General features: G+C 39.3%; 1 non-coding gene across 1 annotated transcript; it reads left to right on the top strand.

Moving 5' to 3' along the window:
- The first annotated feature begins 13,584 nt into the window (after positions 1-13,584).
- On the top strand, positions 13,585-13,728 carry LOC127683891 (small nucleolar RNA SNORA48). The gene has a single exon (XR_007977675.1). It is a non-coding gene; the product is annotated as a small nucleolar RNA SNORA48 (small nucleolar RNA).
- Positions 13,729-13,941: the final 213 nt, after the last annotated feature.

Here is a 13,941-nt window from a genome sequence, read left to right on the forward strand (position 1 = left end):
TTACATTAAGCATCCAGTTAGAGGATCTAGATAATGCTTTAGATAAGAAAAGAGGTAGTGGGTGAAGAAAGGAGAGAGAATAGTAACAAACTAAATAAATAATGACAAAATCACCCCTATTTCTAAGACAATGTCATTGTTTCACAAATATTAATAAGTTAATTGAATTTTTATATAATAGAAAACGTTAAAAAAATGAAATTAATAGCCCCTGGGCTGGCAAGCTATCTCAGCAGGTGAAGGCACCTGACACCAAGTCTAGTGACTTGAATTCAATCCTGGGAATCTACCATGATGGAAGGAAAGAATCTGCCAGGATGGAAGGAAAGAATCAGTTCTTGCAAGCTGTCCTCTGACCTCCAAACATCCCCCAAGGCATGTGTGTGTCTCCTCATCAACCCAACCTCCATACAAATTAATCAATTAAAAAGTTTCCTAAATTACATAAAAAAGACCGCTTTCAGTGAAAGTATCTTTAAAAGTAGCATTATAAAGTTAAATGTAGATACTTTCTGACAAGTAGAAAGTCTTCTGAGAAAGATACTAATGACCATGTATGTAATTGACAGACAAGGCAGGTAGCTGAAACTGAATATTTAATACAAAAGATTTCAAAGCAGTAAAATGCAAATTTCTTACATTGATCTAAAAACATGCTCAATAAAACTGTCTTATAACAGGAAGTTCATAAGTACAGTTTGGAAGTACAAAGAGAGAATAATAGCTAGGATAATACTGAAGAAAATAATAGAAAACATTTAACCTGGTAGCAAAATTTGTAAAGCACTACTATTAGTAGTAATTCCCTATTTTGCTCATCAGCAATACTTAATTGATTCAGGTTAATAAAGCATAATAAGGATTAAAAACATAGATATCTACATGAGAATCTGTTGTCCCTTGTTGCACATTAAAGGGGGTCATGACAGTCACCCACAACAAAAGAAGAGTTAATAAAGAACACTGTAACACCAACATCACATGGGATGCTTGAGAATGCAAAGATTCAAAGTGACCTATATTTTTTTATTATTTTGGGGTGTGTAGGAGTGTGTAGAGTAAGCAGGTGTTTTGTTGTCAGTAGGCAACTTGTTGGAGTCATTTCTCTCCTTCGAGTATGTGAGCTCTGGGCATTGAACTCAAGTGGCAGCAATTGCCTTTACTGGCTGAGCCATCTCATCCACGACTTGTTTATTTGACAAGACTTCCTTATTTTATGCTCGATTTGCATGGGGAGTCTTGAGCAAACAGACTGAAGACAAAAGTCACTGGCTAATGATAGCAGATTGAGAGGAGAAAGCTAGCAGACCTGTCTGGGCAGATTTTCTGGCTGGCAGCTTCCAAGTTCCTCCTAACACTCCTTGCTGACAGGCAAGGCTTTTCTGAAAGGAGCTGGAATAAAAGGACGTCTGGTTTCTATTGCTGACCATGGAAAAGGATGAGAGGCAAGAGACAGAAAGACAGAGGACATCAGAAATTGACGTTGGAAGCTATTTCTGGGGATTTTCACTTGTAAGTTTTCTTTAGTGAACCCCAGTTTTTCATATATGCAGAATTGGCATGAGATATAAACTTTTAGAGATGAAGGTTTATTGTTTCTGACAATCTGGAAATTTTTTGCTAATAAATTATTTATTGGAAATCAAGATTTGAAGTTGCTGAAATAGCTTCTGACATCTAGATAGAAAAAAATAATTATGTTCCTACATCATTCAAAAGAAGATTTAGCTTTACATGAATTTCTGATTCTAACACAGTAAGCATATTTGTGTTTTGTTTGTGTGTGTGTGTGTGTGTGTGTTTATGAGTGTGTATGTGTTAACTGAAGAGTCCAGAAGAAGCTATTAGATCTCCTGGAACTGAGGTTACAGACAGTTGTGAGCTATTATGTGTGTGCTAGGAGACAAACCCAGTCCTCTGGAAGCACAAGCAGTAATTTTGACATCTGAGCCATCGGCTCCCAAAACCTTTTATTTATAAAAATGCTGAAAACAGTAGAAATAAACATTAGAAGGCCTGGGGCTGGGGCTCAGTGATAGGCCTCCTGCTCAGCAACAGAAGGTCCTAGGTTTAATCTCCAGCACCAAAAAACATAATCAAGTAATCAAAAGTTATACTTCAGCAAACCATTTTGGGAAGCATTACATTATCTTGAAAGTATGTAATTGATAAGTCCAATATTTTACCTTTAGATGCACACAAGCCTTGGGAGATACATTCAAGACTTAATAGCATCACTGTTTGTTGTAAAAAAATTAACAAGTGAATACAAACATTTATTTATGGTAGAAATGACAAAATATTGAAATATGTACCTAAAATAGAATACAGCTTAGAATATAAAATACCAATAGTAGCTAAACACATTGATATGGATAATTCTAAGAAAAATACAGTGTTTGGTGAGTAAGTAAGTAAATCCTATTCCTGATAATATAAGTGCAAAGAAAACAAATGTTATAATGACTTTACAATTAAAAAAAAAAGCCATAGTTTCCTGGGTAGGAGATGGGCAAACAGGCATAACCAATAGAATATAATAATTTTTTGATTGAGTTCTATGAAAACTTCACTTAAAATTTATGCTATCGTAACATCTCACCAGAAAGCTTCATCATGTGATAGACACATCCTTTCTGAGCAGGGGTTGCATGTACCCTAGGATGGCTTCAAACTCACGGTGCGCTGTGGATGACTCTGAAGTTCTGACCCCTCTACCTATACGTCCAGCGTTTTGAGCTTACAGGCATGCGCATGCTGCCATGTTTACGTGCTGCTGAATGGGAGACACAGATCTGCGTACACCAGGCAAGCACTGTAGCGACTGAGCTAGAGCACATTTTATTTGAGAAAAGGGGAAGCTCTGCTAGATCGCTCCAGACAGAAAACATCGTGAACATTCTGTATTTTGAATCTTGTGTAGAATTCAATAGAATATTCTGATGTCTTTAGGTAAGCTTCTCAAAGGAGGTATTGAAATGTGAAAGATGTCTAAGGAAGGGGAGAAGGACAGTTTCTTGAGAGAAGTGTACAGTTCAATGCAACAAGGAAGCACCAGCATGAAGCAAGCGTTTGCATTTTATTGCACACAGTTCAGTCATAGAAGAATCTCGTGCACAGTAGCAAATAAGTCAGAGATATTCATCTAAATGCCTATGACGAAAACTGAAGCAGAAAAATGTGGATATGTGACAGAAAGCTCGTGTAGTAATCCTTAGGGAAGATTCTTTAAACATAAATAAAAGAGGAAGAAACTGAAGTTCTCACCCCTCTGCTTCGACCTCCAAAGTTTTGAGCTTATAAGGCACACACAAGCTGCCCTGTTTATCTGCTGCTTCATTTGAAAGACAGAGCTAGGCATACTAGGTAGCACTCTACCGACTGTGTTAGAACACGTTTTTTTATTTCAACACCTCAAGAGTGCTGATTTGCACCTTTCTCTCAAGAAACTGTTAATGTCTCTTCTTCCTTCTGGCATCTTTCACAGTCCAGCAATTCCTTCTTTCAGTGGCTTACCTAAAGGCACCAGAATTGAGTTCTACACAAGATTCAAAATGCAGAATGCCCACTATGTTTCCTATCTGGAGAGATCTAGTAAAGCCTGATTTGATCTCAAATCAAATCAAAAGGTAAGAGTGCTTGCCTAGTATACCCAGTTCTGCATTTCAAATTAAGCAGCACATAGACATGGTAGGTTGTGTGTGCCTGTAAATTCAAAACTTTGGAGGTAGAGGCAGAGGGGTCAGAACTTCAGGGTCATCCTTTGGTACACAGTGTATTTGAAGTCATCCTGAGGTACAGTAGACTTTCCCTCAAAAATAAACATAAATAAATAAGGCAAATAGTAAAAAAATATTTTTAAGGGAAGACTTAATAATATTTATTTATTTATTTATTTATAAGGTAAAAATGAAAAGAGACTCTAGCTTAAGTCTGTGAGTTTCTTTCTGGTTAGTTCTGCCAGTTTTTGTAACAGGGACATTGGGTGGTGGCAGTGAGGTGTGGCTAAGATAACAGACATACAGCGAAAGACATTGTGTTTCCAACATAACAATGGAAGGTTTGCTTTGATAATCTTACAGACCATCTATGTATTTGTTACATACCAGAATCAAATAATTAACTGTGGTAAGGGAAGAGATTGTACAGCATCATAACTTTACTTGCTGTACAAGAAAAAATAACAATCACCAAGCAGCTGTCTTAAAAACAGTCACTCACCAAGCTGTTTGCAAGTTGACTGTAACCGAGTGATTGAAAATTAAATTTCAAAACATGGAATCTCTAGAGCCTGCTCCCTGCCTAAACTTTTCCATGTGCTCTGACATTCCCTGCAAGTCCCTACCAGGGCATAGGCTGCACTTGCCCTCCCGTGAGGACAGATCAGTTCTAGACGATTCACACACTGTCCCCTCCCATCTCACTCCACTCATGCACTCCTGTTCCTTTACTGGCAAGGCACAGGGGAAGAAACTGGAAATGTGGTGTCAGGACATTTTGGGAAACATCTGACAATTATTAACCCGGAACCAATTCTAGCTTGGCAGCAAGACTGATCTTAAGCTTTCAGTATCCCATCACCATGGACCAAGCCGCATGCACATCTAATTTACTCACAAAGACCCTGTGGAGGTCAAAAAGAATCTCAGTCCATAATATCAGCAGCCCTAAGAAGGGCATACTAAGGTTTGTTGTTATTGTTGTGGCTTGCTTGCTTATTGATCCAGAAGACAGCTATCTAGTGTTGGCACGGTTAACCTCTAAACTCCTGTGTACGTCTGACTCTGAACTGGGGCAGAGGTTTATCCCAAACAATCTAATCAGCACAAACTACATAGTGAAACATGACTTCTTAGAAACTCTGGAGTTGGAAGGTTTGCATTTTGCCTTAAAGCAATCATTCTATATGCAATCAATTTCTAGAGTCTCTCAAGTCCACAACACTTCCAGGAAACATGCCAAGTGAAAAGATATATCTGGATTGTAGACTTGTGCATTATACTTTATTTATGTATCATATCATACCACTCCATCTGAGTTTATCTGTAACCTCATCATTTTAAATCTATCCAGGATTCCTCCATGCAATGAACATTCTTACCAGCTCAGATCATTGCTTTTACCTATATTAAGTCTAAATAAAAAGAACATTCTTTAGTCAACCCTGATCTATACATACTTGTATGGCATATATATGCCTTTCAGTATATTCATCTATCCTTTGATATACATGGGGATTGGGTCCAGGACCCCCTGCACCAAACTTAGAGATACTCACATCTTCTGTAGAAAATGGCATATATGTGCATAACCTACACAATCCTTTTGTATTCCAAAAATCATCTAGTTGTTAATTATTATACATCCTACAATGTAAACCCCACCCACTCATTATCCAGCTTTTAATTTGTATTATTTCTTATTCTTAAATTATTTTTGAGTGTGTGATTGCTGGCTGGATTTATGGACGTAGAATCTGAGGGTAAAGAGGATTAGCTATACTTTTATGATATTTAAAAATCAGAACACTAAGTCCTACGAAGAATAAATTTTTCTCTGTGACAAAATATTTTCTAATATAAAGCCCTTTTTAATCTAGTGATGCTAGATCACAGGCTTTTGCAATGCACATCAATACGTATGACGTTGAAAACAAGGTGGGTCAGAAAACAATTACAAGTATTAATACAAGCCATTTGACTGGTACATAATTGTATATAATTGGAAGTCAGTGCCCAAAACATGAAGTGGTTTGTTCTCCCTTCCTTTTGCTGTATCACATAACTATTAATGAGGAGTTAACCAATCCTGTTTCCCACTTCTGGTTTTTACTGGTTATTGGTCAAAGCAGAAGATACATTACCAAGAGAAAACAAGTTCTCCTAGGCCCCCTGGTTTTGCCCATTTCCCGTTGCTTCTGGACCTATGGGGAGGCAGCTTTCTGTGAAGTTGTTCTGCTGAGCTGACTGGTGTCACAAAGATAAAGCTTGGTCCAGTCACACCCTGGTCCAAGCGAGTGAGTGCCAGGGCTGTAATATGGCCCAGGGTAACTGAATCTCTTCAAAAGCTTGGTAAACTTCTTCAGCTAAGGTGTTACTATTTTCTCCAAGGACATATTTAAACAGTTGTTAATAAAAGTAAGGAAAAAACACTTTCCAGAATATTCAGGTTATTTCTTGTAATTTTACTACGCTCTAGCAGCAAATGATTGCTGTTACTTGAGGAAACAACAGGAAGAATCACATTAGCACTCCAGTTGGAGCATCACCCTTCAAATGTTGGTGTGCTCTACATTCTGGGACTCAATAAATCTCTTAGCTGTTCACCCTCAACACTACCTAGTTCCCTCACCCTTCTTTCTGAAGCCATTTTTTTCACTTTCTCCCTTTATCTAATCCTGTAGTCTTCTTTAATGTCTAATCCACATATTTCTCAAACTTTCAGGTCTCTGTTTCTACAACATTGTGTTATTACTGACTCTTCCTTTCCTACCATGAAAAACAGCATTCCTCCTTTCTACTCTTTCTTCCAGATTATAGCTAGAAATTCTCATTTTATTTCACTTTGAACTCACACCTATACCAATGCTCCAACAGACCATTTCTTTCCTTCCTTCTGTTTACAAGACCTTTCATATGCCCATGCACCTGGGCTTGTATGCCTACTCTCAATATTGCTTCAGTGTGTGGAGGCTGGAAACATCCCATTAACCTTTGACAACTTAGTGCTTTCACAAAAATAGATTCCTGACTAAATTCTTAGCTCATAAGTCTTTTAAACTCTTCTGCTAATCTAATCCTCAAGCCCACTCTTGGCCACCACAAACTCCATTCACTTATTTTCAGAGATTACCTTGTAAACATATTTTAATATTACATTTACAAAGATATTAACTCATTTTAAATTCATCTCATTTTATTGTTTGTCTCTGGGAGTACCCATATGTAGAAACTCACATTCTTTTGTATGTTCAGCTGTTAAAAAAAAACACTCAAAATTGTGCTTGTGGTGGGGGATAACACCTGATTAGGAAAAGTGCTCAGTGTACAATCTTAAGGATATGAGTTCATATCCCCAGTATCCAAATAAATACTGGGTACATCCATCTACCACCCAGTGTGTTGGTTTGTTCTGTCATCTTGACACAAACTAGACTCACCTGGGGAAAGGGAAACCTCCTTGGAAGGAACTCCCTTTATCAGATTGGCCTGTAGGTAAGTCTTCTGAGCATTTTCTTGAATAATGATTGATATGGGAGGCCACATTTCATTGTGGGTGATGTCTCCTTTGGGCATATTGTCCTGGGTTGTGTAGGAAAGCAAACTGAGTAGGACAGGGGAATCAAGTCAGTAAAAAGCCTTCCTCCATGGCCTCTGCTTCAGTTCCTGCTACTAGGTTCCTGCTTGTTTTCTTTTTTCATGTTCTTTATTTACATTTCAAATGTTATCCCCTTTCCTGGTTCCCCCCCAAAAGCCCCCTATCTCATTCCCTGTCCTCCTGCTTCTATGAGGGTGCTCCCCTACCCAACCACTCACTCACTCCCACCTCCCCGCCCTCGAATTCCCCTACACTGGGGCACTGAGCCCGAACCCTCATGAGACCAAGGGCCTCTGCTACATATGCGGCTGGAGCCATGGGTCCCTCCACGTGTACTTCTTAGCTGGTGGTTTAGTCCCTGGGAGCTCTGGGGGACAGGGGTCTGGTTGGTTAATATTGTTGTTCTTGGGGTTTCAAACCCCTTCAGCTCCTTCAATCCTTTCTTTAATTCCTCCATTCAGGACTCCATGCTCAGTCCAAAGTCCTGCTTCTATTCTTACTATAAATGTGGAAGCATAAGCCAAACAAAATCTTCCCAAGTTGCTTTTGGTCAGAATTTTCTATCATAGCAATAGAAAGCTATAGTCTGAGGTGTGCTCTGCACCACATCAATCACTAATAAAGAAAATGCCTGAAGACATTCCAATCTGATGGAGGTGAATCCTCAATAGAGGTTCCCTCTTCCTCTGGTAAATCTAGTTTATGTAACATTGGCAAAGCTAGTCAACACAGAGTGTTGAATTGGTAGAGGCAGAAAGACCTGAGAGGTTTGGTAGCCAAGCAGCACAACTGACATATTAAGGTCCAGGTTCAGTTGGAGACCTTGTCCCCTAGTAAGATGAATATTTAAGGAAGACACTGAGATCACACTCTAGCCTCCACACAGGATGCACACACTCAAGCCCTGCACTCCCCATGATCCACTCTCCCCATATGCACAAATATACACAAAAAATATTAAACATAATTTTCCACTGTTAAGAAATTCTGTATTCTCAAATTTCCCATGTGTTAAACAAAAGTCAGTAAAACATGAGTTTTCTAATTGTATGCTAGACCTGTAACAGTGGAAATATTAGGAGTGCTTCAAAAGAAATGTAATACGTCATGAATTCTATGCTATCAGACCAGCCTTTGATATCCAAGTTTCAGGAAGAATTATTTCGTCTTCAGCAGCTTTATTATTATATAATTTCTATTCAATAAGCATCATGTATTCATGTGTACAGTGTGATAAGCTTTGACAAATCTATAGGCCCACTAAAGAATCATCACTGTCAAGACAATGTTATCTTTTGTCACCCTCCTGTCACTTATTGACTCTGCCTTCCTGACCTTTCCCACTCTATTATCTTATGTTAGTTCAATTTTCTATAGGTATGATTATGCAATATGTCTTTTTTAGCTTCATTTTTACATTCAGTATAATGAACTTAGCCTTCATCTGTGTAGTGGCAACATTTCATTGTTTTTATTGTTGAATACTCATTCTATCATTTGTGGGAACTAGAGTTTGATTGTTTATATTGATAGATGTCTATACAGCTGCTATGAAAATTCACGTTCATGTTCTTACATAGTTATGCTTTCATTTTCTTCTGATTAATACCACTAGGAATGCACTGGCTAGGTAACATGGCAGCCATAATCCCCTCTACACTGACAAGCTATGTTCAGAAGCACTTGTAGCATTTTGAAGTCTCAACAACAGTGTCTGTGAGTGCTATTTGCCTTCAATTCCTTACACCTGGTGTAGTCTTTCAAATTTAGCATTACAGCAGATGGGTTGCAATGTCCTTATGGATTAATTGGTATTTCTTTAATGACTAATAAAATAGAGAATCTTTTCATGTGCCTGCTTCACATGTCTTGTTTATGAAATGTCTCTTCCAAAAGTATTTTTAAATGAAAAATAAATTGTAAAAGTTGATTAAGTCCCCCCTTAGTTATAATAATAGCCAGATATAATCTCTGTAGGAAAATATATTGTGAGCACAAAGAAAGGTCTGTCTATGTAGCCAGAGATGGCATGGAAGTTGCTTTGTAGATCAGGCTGCCCTTAAACTCACTGAGATCTGCCTGCCTCTGTCTCTAGAGTACGTGGAATAACAGCGCACACCATTGTGCCCATCTCTAGAATGTCTTTTATTGAGCGGCTTCCCTCAGCATTTGCCTGCTCTGTCAGATGGCTGGCAATTCTCAGAAGGTGGATTGTCCTTACAACATCAATATAAAACGTAGTGGCTGAATTGGGTGAGGTCCTAATGTGCCACTTGGATTGCTGTTGTACAATCACAGGTGAGAGAGCAGGGTGCAGGCAGCCTGGTTTCTATGGAAGCATCATGTGACCCAACCCTGCTTCTCTCCCCTTCACCTGCACTTTAAAGGGCGGGTCTCCATTTTCTCCTTAGCAGCTAGATGAAGCTGAATCAATTCACATCATTTCACAAACATGTATAAGGCCATCCATGTGCTACCCATTATCACAGTGGACTAAAATATAGGAAGAGAGAAAACAAGAATGTGCAACTTTATCTATAGCGATATATGATGGAAGAATACCCGCATTAGTTATTTTTGAAACAAAAACACTTGAAAGCATGATTTACATTTAGGTGAGTTGTCAAACAATATACCACTTGCTGAATAGTGTTCCCCTAAAATCAGTTTATTCCTGGAACCTAAGGAGCCGTGTTTGGAATGAGTACTGCTGCAGTTATAATTACCTAAGAAGAGATCACAATGGAGTAGGTTTCACTTATCCAATGTGACTACAGTTCTCCATAGAGGATACATGAGCGTGCTGGCACTAGGGAGAAATGGCCAGGACCCAACAGAGGGAGATGCAGCAAAGCACTTACAAGCCAGGGTGACACCAAGGGTCTCTAACAAGGGCCATAAGCTGTCAGACAAAGGAAGGGGACATTCCCTAACAACTAACCTCAACTGTAGGAAAATAAATATTTTTTGTGGGTGATATTGTAGCAACCCTAGAAGCTGATATGGACACCTAGGAGCTCATTAAGTAGACAGAGACTAAAGAGTCTCCCAAGTGGATGCTCAAAGTCACCATGGAGTAGAGGAACACGCAGAGGAGTCCCATCAACATGACTCGGAGGAGTCATTAAATCATGCTGGGTTTCTGTATGTGTAATAAAGTTCCTCATTATCTATACAGCAGGCATATCTGTATGCATAAAAGCAAGAGACAGACTTCTTCCCATTGGGCACACACATCCTGTGTTTCTGTCATGGCACAACCAACTTCTCTTGTGTTAACCCGAAGGCTAGAACGGTTGTGAAATATTTCTAAGAAATGAATTCCTTAAACATGAGCTAGACACATCATCTGTTGCAATCTATTCCAATCTAAGTTGTTTGAAGTAAAACATTGGATATATTTTAGTCACTGAGAGGTCTTCTGCAGGTTTTCAGTAAATGTTCAAGAGTACTCTCAGCTCTGCAGGCATTGATTGGAGAAGCAAAGCTCTTAGCAAGTTTGAACTTTATTATAAGATGTTATGGATGGTCAATTTTATGCTCTCATGGCCTGAACAGTAACTTTTATAATCTTCCTTACCAGGGATAGAGAGATGGCTTCTACTTTATTCGTGTATGATTCTTTCATATTTTAGCTTAGGTATCAAAACTCCGATTTTAACATTATTTCCACTAAGGCGTGGTACGCCTATTGTACAGAGGTTCTCGTTGGCAGCTTTCCTTTTAGGGGACTCATGGCAATGTTTGGATGCATTGGTAATATTTTTGGCTTCCAAACTGAAGGGATGCTGCTGGAATCCAGAAAAGAGGCCTTGAAATATCTTACTTGTACAATAAAATTCTATTTTACAAAGAGTTGCTTGGTAAAGAATATCAATAGACCTAAGACTAATAAATTGTGGCCCAAGCCAGGCACGGTAGGGCAGGCCTTTAATCCCAGTACTAGAGAAGCAGTGGGAGGTGGGTCTGTGTGAGTTCAATGCCATCCTGGCCCACAAAGTGAGTTCCAGCACATACAAAGCTATGGAGAAAGATTCTGCTTCCAAAAATATAAACAAACAAACAATCAAACAAACAAACAAACAAACTGTGGCCTAGCATAATGATTAATGCTGACTTTTTGTATTTGTTTTTATTGCTTTTGGTAAGTATTTGCTACATACTGACCATAGTGCTAAACAGTTTTTGAGTAATATTTTCTTTCCCTATAAAGTATTTCTGATGACGTATTATACTCCTCTTGCACCAACACTTATATTTGGGGCTGGATTGAATGCACAGTGGTCTTAGAAGGTGAGGCTTGTATAAGGTAATTAGATCATAAGAGGCCTGGCCTCATGCCCAGGATTAGTACCATTATAAAGGCTACTGGAACAAGTTTATTTGTAATCTGTAAGATACATGGATTCTCATCAATAAAGAGCAGACCTTCACCAGACACCAAAATCGCCAGCACCTTAATCTCAGATGTTGGAGCCATCCAAACTGTGAGGAATACGTTTCTACTATTTATAAATCCTCCTATCAAAGTTATTGTGTTACAGTGATCTGGCTGGAATCAGACAGGGGTCAGAGAGTTTTAGTCACTCCAGTGACAGGTCTAGAAATTGTGGAGAGATAGAATTAACTAACTTAAGCTACTATATTCGTACAGTTTCAGCATATCTCAGTAACAGCAAAGTCATCATGGTCTGACTCTAAATAATGTTCTGTTGAAGATTATTTCCCTACTTGGCTCCTTTAGCCTGAAAATGTAATTGCATCTCCTGAAACACATGAAATGGTGTAACATTTGCTAAGACTGATTTGCATAAGGAAATCGGTTATATAATGAACAAAAGATTACCTTAATCTGATTGATAAAATAAGCACTTCTGTCTGATTTATACCGTGAAGAGCTAGAAGTGCAATTTAAAATGCTTTGACCTCTTTTAGTGTAAAATATACAAAGTATTTCTCTTTCACAAATTTTGTGTGTAAGTTATTCAGCCATCTCATGATTGAGAAAACTTCAAAATACATATAGATGATTGCTCTGCGTTGCTATAATAGGATGCCTTAGACAAGGTGGGTTATAAATAGTAAGAGTGCATTTTTTTCTCATGTTAGGGAGGCTGTTAAACATGAGGCTGAAGGGGCAAGTGTCTAACACGCATGCGCCATGCACGATCATACGTTCCCTTCTAAGCTTTTTATAATTAACGCTAATTCAGTCACGAGAGTGGAGTCACCATGACCCACTTCTCAACACAGTTGTTTGGATTAAGTTATCGTCACATATTTTTTGGGGGGGGAGACACAGTCAATAGTAGTAATGAACAAGAGAATGTAGGGACTCCAGAGAGTCCAGAGAGGTGCTTAGCAATAGTGGCAAACTACGGAAGGCAGAGCAAAACTCCCACTGTGAGAAGCAACATATTAACAGAGGGAGATAAAATGGCCATAAGCCACAGGGCGTCAAGAACCAGGACAGTAGGAAACCAGGAAGTCACAACGCTACTTTGAGCGTTTCTTTTTCTTTTTTAGAGATATCTATTGAGTCTTGAAGAGCTGTCTGAGAGCCTGAAATTTAGCTGTACATTTGACAGCTCTGTAGAGCTTAAAAAGAGAAAAAGGCAGGGGTAGGAGAGATTTGTGTGTGTGTGTGTGTGTGTGTGTGTGTGTGTGTGTATGTGTGTGTTGGGGGTGATGGTAATCCTTCACAAGTGAGGCTAGGCAGGCCTTTACTTTGTGATAAAACCACAAAGTTAAAAACAAACAAGCAAACTGACAAAAGCCACACCACCACCACCATCACCTCTACCACCACCACCACCACCACCACCACCACCACCACCACCACCACCATCACCTCTACCACCACCACCACCACCACCACCACCTCCACCACCACCACCACCACACTAACCATACCTTCTTAGAAAGAATCTTAGGTTTCTGTTGATTGTGATAAAGCCACAGACACAAATCAACTCAGGGAGAAAGAGTTTGTTTCATCTTACAAGTCTCAGGAATCACTCTGTCACTGAGAACAGCCCAGGCAGGAAGCTGGAGGTAGAAACTCTTTTGCTCTGTGGGGCTTTGCCAGGCTGCTTTTTTTCTACAATTCAGGGCCCAGGGCCGGCTTACCATTCCCACACAAGCATAAGTTAAGAAAATGCTTACAGGTCAGTTGATGACATAATTTTTCTCATTTTCATTATACGGACGTTTTGTATAACCACAGCTTTTATCAAGTTGAAACAAAACAAAACAAACAAACAAGAAACTCCCTGGCAGTGGACAAAGATACACCTTGTTGTTGGTGTTGCTCTTACATCAGTCAGAGGCAGGGCACGTGGCAATCCCTGCTTCATCCTAGCTTAATACTTAGTTTAGAGGCCAAAGCTATCTTATGCTTAGGATTCATTACAATTAAATCAAATCAATTTAATCAGTGTAGCATGGGAGGAGGAAGACAAGCAGACACCTGTGGACCACCATGCCACCCATAGATTTGCCCTTCAGTGCAGGCGCCGGCAGGCCATAGAAACCCGATTACCACACAGCACAGAGGGAGGAGGCCATGTAGGGGCCATGCCGGCCACGTGACCAGCATGTAGCAGAAACTGTAGCAAGAAGCCA

This window comes from Apodemus sylvaticus, chromosome 4 (genome assembly GCF_947179515.1).
Source record: "Apodemus sylvaticus chromosome 4, mApoSyl1.1, whole genome shotgun sequence".
Lineage (NCBI taxonomy): Eukaryota > Metazoa > Chordata > Mammalia > Rodentia > Muridae > Apodemus > Apodemus sylvaticus.